This window comes from Mus pahari, chromosome 10 (genome assembly GCF_900095145.1).
Source record: "Mus pahari chromosome 10, PAHARI_EIJ_v1.1, whole genome shotgun sequence".
NCBI lineage: Eukaryota > Metazoa > Chordata > Mammalia > Rodentia > Muridae > Mus > Mus pahari.
The window spans coordinates 52236111-52243533 of NC_034599.1; the positions used below are offsets into that span (position 1 = coordinate 52236111).

The window sequence follows — 7423 nt, forward strand, 5'->3', positions numbered from 1 at the left end:
GGCTTTTGGTAATACTTTGAGTCATTTGTGTTTCTGTAAATAACCCTAATAAAATCATTGCTTCACCATTTGGACTTTGATGGTATCCTTATATTGGTCTATCTCTATTTCCCTACCAGGGGTAAGTAGACATTTGTTTGTATCTCCCCAGGAAGAGTGTCATGACAGTATAGGCACTTACATGCTATGGAAATCAGGAGACAACTCTTAGGAGTCAGTTCTTTCCTTCAACCATGATGTCTTAAGAGTTTCAATTGCTACAATGAAACACTGTGACCAAAAGTAAGTTGAGAAAAAAAGAAAGGGTTTATTTGGCTTACAGTTTCATATTGCTGCTCATCATTGAAGAAGCCAGGACAGGAACTCAAATAGAGCTGGAACCTGGAGGCAGGAGCTGATGCAGAGGTCATGAATGGCTACTGCTTACTGGCTTACTCAGCTAAGCCATGACTTGTTCAGCCTGCTTTCTTACAGAACCCAGAACCAACCCAGGGGTGGCCCTACCTACAATGGCCTAGGTCCCCCCTTATCAATCACTAATTAAGAAAATGCCCTACAGGCTTTGATGAGAGCCCTGGCACCAAGACAAAAGGCAACCCTGGAGTTTAGCACTCCCTTCCGCTTTAGACAGCCAGCACTGCCCCCTCCGGTGCAGATGTCTCCTGTCTTTGAAGGAGGCAGAAAAGTAATGCCCTTGAAGTGATAAGGCCCCTACTCTTAAACTATGGGAAAGAGACAACCAGGCATTCCCAGACAGCTGTGGCCAGCTTGTAAAATGCACTGGTCACTGATAATGAAATGAGTCATTTCATCCCAGGTCAAAAAGGTCCTTTTCCAGATGTGTGGTCCCTCCTTGCTTTCTGAACAAATGTTATCAGTTCTGAAGGATAGCATTCCTTCACCCCTTACCCAATCATGTAATGCCAAGGCTCAAAGCCCCAGCTTATACATTTCCCATATGTAGACCCTGAGCCCCTAAACCCGGGGTCACATTCCTAGCCTGCAGAGCAGGGGGAGTTGTGTCCCAAGTTCTAACTCCAATAAAAGACTCTTAAATAAAAAAGGCTGAGTTTTATTTTCCTTTACAATTTTACAATTTAATAACTACTTCTTGATAACTGCCCATGGGGTAAGGCTGCTTGGTTTGGGAAGATCCCAGCGATTGTGTTTTCCTGACAGTGTGTAGTCTTCAGTGTTGAGTGGAATGACTTGTATGAATGATGTCACTGTCAAACCAGCAAGACTGCATTTATGCACCTATCGTTCTCAGGACTGTTAGTAACTTGGACAGACTTTCCCCAAATCACCTTGCCTCCTTGTGTCACAAGGCCCAACTTGCTCACATTCACTTCAATCACTGTACCTTTGGTGATCACACCCAGGGTTGTATATAATGGGGATGATGGATTCTTTTTCACACCGAGTATAGGCAGGCAAAAGGTAGCTTTCAGCTCAGTGTGTGTGACATGGGCGTTTTTGAAATGTAGACCCATTGGCCTATTGAACCTTTCATATTTAGGTGGTTTTCTTGTAAAACCATCACCAACAAAGCAGACTTTGATAACCATTCTCTTACATGCCTTCTTCTTCTTCTTTTTTTTTCCTGCTTGAATAACTTTCAATACTTCTGTTTCTCCTTGGGCATGAAGTTTGGGTAGAGGGACCTCCCATTTTCCCACCTTTTCTTGCAGTTTCTGTTTAATCATGTTGGAAAGTACTTTTGCTCTTGCCTGCCCCTTCTGTCCAGCAGGTAGGCGGGGATGCTCCCTGTGGAGTCTTCTCCTCGTCCTTCTGCTTGGTGTTTCTCTTTTCATGCATTTGATAGTCTTTTTCACGTGTATTTCCTCAGCATGGCGCTGTTTATGGTAGAGGTTAACCTTCAGGCCAATGTTTTTTTTTGTTTTTGTTTTTTTGTTGTTGTTGTTTTTTTTTCCCCTTCTTTGAACGTTCATGGGCCTCCTGACCTTGTTTCTTTCTCTTTTTCTCATGGTAGTCCAAACAATATCTGTATAGTTCATTTTGTGGCATGATAACAGCCACAGAGCAGCTGTCTACAACTTCCTGGGTTCCAAAAAGCTCTTAATTTCTGGGTGTCACTGGTCCATGAGCCTGCTTCATTCAGGCCAGAACAGGAAAGCTCAATAAAAGACTCTTATGTGTTTGCACCGGTGTCATGATCTCTGGCAGTCTCCTGGGGTTCTTGGGAACTGGGCATAACAGCTTACCTATACCCAGTTTCTATGGAGGCATTGTCTTCATTAGGGTTTTATTGCTGTGAACAGACACCATGACCAAGGCAACTCTTTTTTTTTTTTTTTTTTTTCTTCTTGTTTTTCGAGACAGGGTTTCTCTGTGTAGCCCTGGCTGTCCTGGAACTCACTCTCTAGACCAGGCTGGCCTCGAACTCAGAAATCCGCCTGCTTCTGCCTCCCGAGTGAAGGGATTAAAGGCATGCGCCACCATGCCCGGCTTACCAAGGCCACTCTTTTTTTTTTTTTTTTTTTTAAGATTTATTTATTTATTATATGTAATTACACTGTAGCTGACTTCAGACACTCCAGAAGAGGGCATCAGATCTTGTTACGGATGGTTGTGAGCCACCATATAGTTGCTGAGATTTGAATTCAGGACCTTTGGAAGAGCAGTCGGTGCTCTTACCCGCTGAGCCATCTCATCAGCCCGCAAGGCAACTCTTATAAGGACAACATTTAATTGGGCTGGCTTACAGGTTCAGAGGTTCAGTCTGTTATCATCAAGGTGGGAGCATGGCAGCATCCAGGCAGGCATGGTGCAGGAGGGGCTGAGAGTTCTATGTCTTCATCTGAAGGCTGCCAGCAGAATACTGACTTTCAGGCAGCTAGGATGAGGGTCTTATAGCCCACACCCACAGTGATACACCTACTCCAAGGCCACACCTCCAAATAGTGCCACTCCCTGGGCCAAACATATTCAAACCACTACAGGAATTTTCTCAAGTGAGGCTTCCTCCTCTGTGATGACACTAGCTTGTGTCAAGTAGACATTGGTTTTGGTGATTAAGTTCAAGTCATCAGACTTGTGTGACTAGCATCTCATTTGCCATCTCATTTGCCCCGTTGGTCTGGCTGGGTTTTCTGATTGTTTTTGATGTGCACTCTGGTGTGGATAGCCCAGGCTGTATTCCCATTTGTGTAATCAAGAATGACTACATTTTACCTCTGAGGTAATTTTATAAAGAACTTTTTTCTAGAAGGTATAAATTGTCAGAGAAAAGAAATAAGGTGTGGATTTGGAGTTCTGCCCCATCCACCAAGTGTATATTTGTCTGTCTGTCTGTCTGTCTGTCTGTCCAAGCATATGTGTGTAAGTATGCATGAACACTTGTGGAATTGATGCACCATGTAGTTGGGCTTGGCCAAAGTGTGTGTGTGTGTGTGTGTGTGTGTGTGAGTCTGTCTGTCTGTCTGTGTCCATGTGTGTCTATGTGTCTGTGTGTTCGTGTCTGGTCCCAATACGCCATTACTGTTTGTACTCACGGGCCATTGGAAACCCTGTTTGCCAACTCTGCTCCCTTCATCCTTATGGGCCAGTGGCCAGTGACCCAGGGAGAAGGGAGACCTACAAAAAGCTCCTAGTCTGGCACCTCATGCCTCAGGAAGGGAGCACGCCTGAGGCAATCCCTGCCCAGTACCACATGGGAGCACAGCACTCCTGAGACCATGCCTGATATGACCCTAGAAACCCAGAGGCCCCTGGCACCACAAGGAGTAGCACGTAAGCAGCAGAGAGATGGAAGAGCAACAGAAAGATGTGGGCACAGTGAGGAGAGGTGGAACTGGAGACTCGAGGGTATTGAGGAACAGCTTGCTATGAGTAACCAGTGATGCCAGCTAAGGCCAAGGTGAGGTACCAGCCCTTGATGTGTGTGATCATGTGTGAGCATCTGGCACTGCCACTGGTTGGCTGTGTGGTGGTATGGGTAAGGGAAAGATGCCACCCCCCCTTTACCCATCCCCACCTTTGGGAGGTGGAGAGTTGGCCTCCAAGGTCATGAGATCGACAGCCCATCACCTGCTGTAGTGCTTGGGAGAGTAACTTGCAGGGAGAGCACAGAAGAGCTGGCCCTGATTGAGGGGCATGTTGGCTGCAATATTTCAAAACTTACTTTAGTAAAGCTCCTTAAATCCTTCAACCTCCCTTCTAGCCCGCTGCCCACCAGAGATAGTGGGAAAGAGAGGTTAATAGGAAACCAGGGGGAGGTGTTGTGGGCCTGTTTAGAAATATTTCTTTGGGGTGATTACATTCTTTGTCGTCAGTATATCAGTAATTCAGTTCACTAGCACTTCATCAAACATGAATCAGCAGCAAAAGTCCAGTCCATCAGCAAAACACCACTCATGAATCAGCAGTGGTTGTTCAATCCAGAAGAAACCATGAGGCTCCATCAATTTGCCCAAGTCCATGGAAGAGTCAAGAAGTCGCCAGAACATCACAAGAAGTTCTTTGGCAAGTTACTCTCTACAATGTCACAACAAGTGGTGATCAGCAGCACAATGCAAGGTGAACCAATACATGAGCATTGTCAGCGAAGACTAGTGAAGCAAAGCAAGGTGAACCAATGCCGTAGCTTCCTTTTGCTGTCTGTCTATAGATATCTATATTCTGTCTAAATATCACCTGTCTGCCTCAGCAAAACATCATATGACATAACTGAATCTCCAAAGCAACCAGAGATTTCCACTTCAGGGGGTGAAAGGAGGGTGTTGCAGGTGAGCCAGCTAGAGGGCATGAGCATAGGAGAGCTAGCCCTGCCACTGGCCTGCTGTGAGGTGGTATGAGCACAGAGGTGTTGCCTTTCCCCTCTCCCCTCCCCACCTGCAGCAGGTGGGAGAGTTCCCCCACTCCATGTTATGAGAGCAAGAGAGCTGTCCCTGTCCCTCACCTGCTGCAGCACTTGGCCCTGCACCTTGCCTGGGCAGCACAGTAGAGCTGACCCTGGTTGTGGGGGTTTCCAGGTGAGCCAGCCTAGAGGGCATGAGAGCAGGAGAGCTAGTCCAGCTCCTTGCCTGCTACAGTACTCAGGAAAGTAAGTCCTGTACCTCACAGGGGCAATACCATAAAGCTGGCTCTGCTGGCATGGGTGTGGGTAAGCTGGCCCCCAGGGCATGAGAGTTGACTCTGTTCCTTGCTAACTGCAGCAATGAATGAGCTGGCTAGATCCGTACTGGAGAGCTTGCCCTGGTGCTGTGGGTGCTGGAGAGCTGGTGAACTGACCATTTCAGTTACTGTCCAAGCCCAGATCCAGGGCTTTGAGTTGGCCCACCCCAACATCTACCCCATTTATGATCTGCTGGAGTGAGTGAAGGGGCCAGTCCTACAGATCCAAAGCTGAAGGATCTCCATGACAGAGGGCAACAACAGTGTATCTGAGAGGACTTCTCATAAAGGCCCAGTGTTGATAGTGTAGCAGAAGCCAGAGACCTCCCACCAGACCAATGATTCATTGCAATGAACATTTGCAAACAAAGAAGTATAAATGAAAATATGCTTGGCCCAGGGAGTAGCACTGTTGGAATAGGTGTGGCACTGTTGGAATAGGTGTGGCCTTGTTGGAATAGGTGTGGCACTGTGGCCATGGGCTTTAATACCCTAGTCCTAGCTGTCTGGAAGCCGGTATTCTGATAGTAGCCTTCAGATGAAGATGTAGAACTCTCAGCTCCTCCTGTACCATGCCTGCCTGGATGCTGCCATGTTTCTGCCTTGATGGTAATGGACTGAACCTCTGAACCTATAAGCCAGCCCCAATTAAATGTTGTTCTTTATAAGAGTTGCCTTGGTCATGGTGTCTGTTCACAGCAGTAAAACCCTAAGACACCTTGTGACACATTGTGACACACTACAACTTCCACATTGAGATTTTTTTTTTTTCTTTTGGAGGGTAGGTTGAAAGGGCAGAAGAAAGGTAAGGAGGGATGGGAAGATGAGTGGGATTGGGGTACTTAATGTGAAATTTACAAATAATCAATAAAAATTTAACTTCTATAGTTAAAACAAAACAAAACAAAAAAACAACAGAAAAAAAAAACAAATAAACTTCACAGGTGTGTCCAGCAGCTTGCCTGTTAGTTGATTCCAGGTTTCATCAAGTTGATAACTTGTAACAGGGTCCCAGACCTTAGTAGGCCCCCAGACCTTAGCACAAATGACTCCACAATGGAAGGTACCACCCAGGCTGTAAAAGTCCACACATAATAGCATCACCTGCCAAAATGGAGACAAGAGCCTAACCCATCCAAATCTACAGTTACAGGAAAGTCTCTAAAAAGTACTAACCTCGGTTTTTGCTTCTGTAGATCTGCCTCTGGCTAATTGTTCTCACTAACTAAAGTACTTCAAGTTAAAACACAGTTTGTGTGCTTAAAAGTTCACCATCAGAAAGACTCATGGCCACACTAGGATCCTAAACACACAGTGTAGTCACCAGCCAGCTGATAAAGACTTTCTACCCCAACAACAAACCAAGATTAGTCAAAGTACCTAGCCTCTCTCCTCTCTAGCCCTATATCTGGATTTTTTGTTAGTTTGTTCATTTAAGACAGGATTTCATGTAAAAGTATCTTGCTTCAAACTCTAAGTGCAGCAGAGGGTGGCTCTGAACTCCTGTTCCTTCAATCTCTACTCTCAAGTGCTGGGATAATAAGGATGCCACTACACTCGGTTTACCAGTCTTGTTGAGATGTAATTCATATGCCAAGCATGTAGTGTACACCTGTAATACCAACACTTGCCAACAGACATAGGAAGATAAAGAGTTTGAGGACAGCCTGGGCTACATGAAACCCTATGTTAAAAACAAACTACAGTAATGATGATACTAACAATAAATAAAAATAAGTTTTTTTAAAAAAAATAGAAATGAAAATCCTATGGTACTCCACAGAGCAGCATCAGATCTTATACAAGAATAAGAAATGAGACACGTATCAGGCTTCTCAGTAATATCAGAAGCTGGAAGATTGTAAAACAGGCCTTTATAGCTGAGAAGTCCATACCCAAGCCCAAGAGCCAATCCAATCTAGCGTGGGGCAGAATAGAAGTGTTTTCAAATATAAAAGGCCGAATCAATTTATCTCCCATGTATACTTCCTTAGGGAGCTCATTCCAATGGAGGAGTTCTTGAAGATCATAAACCCCACAAGGAGACGTGGAACCATGATAACCAGATGATTGTTCTGAAGAGGAATAAAAAAGAAAAGGAACATGAAGTCAGGAATGGAGGCTGTGGTGATTTGAAGAGAGTGGCCCCATAGGTGCATATATTTGAATGCTTAATCAGGGTGTGGCACTGCTTGAGAAGGATCAGGAGGTGTGGCCTTGTTGGAGGAAGTGTGTCACCAGGGGTGGACTTTGAGGTTTCAAATGCTCAACCAAACCCAGTGTGTTC

General features: G+C 45.3%; 1 pseudogene; it reads right to left on the reverse strand.

Annotated features, from left to right (window-relative positions):
- Positions 1–1229: 1229 nt before the first annotated feature.
- LOC110328526 lies at positions 1230–2028 on the reverse strand (annotated as a pseudogene).
- Positions 2029–7423: the final 5395 nt, after the last annotated feature.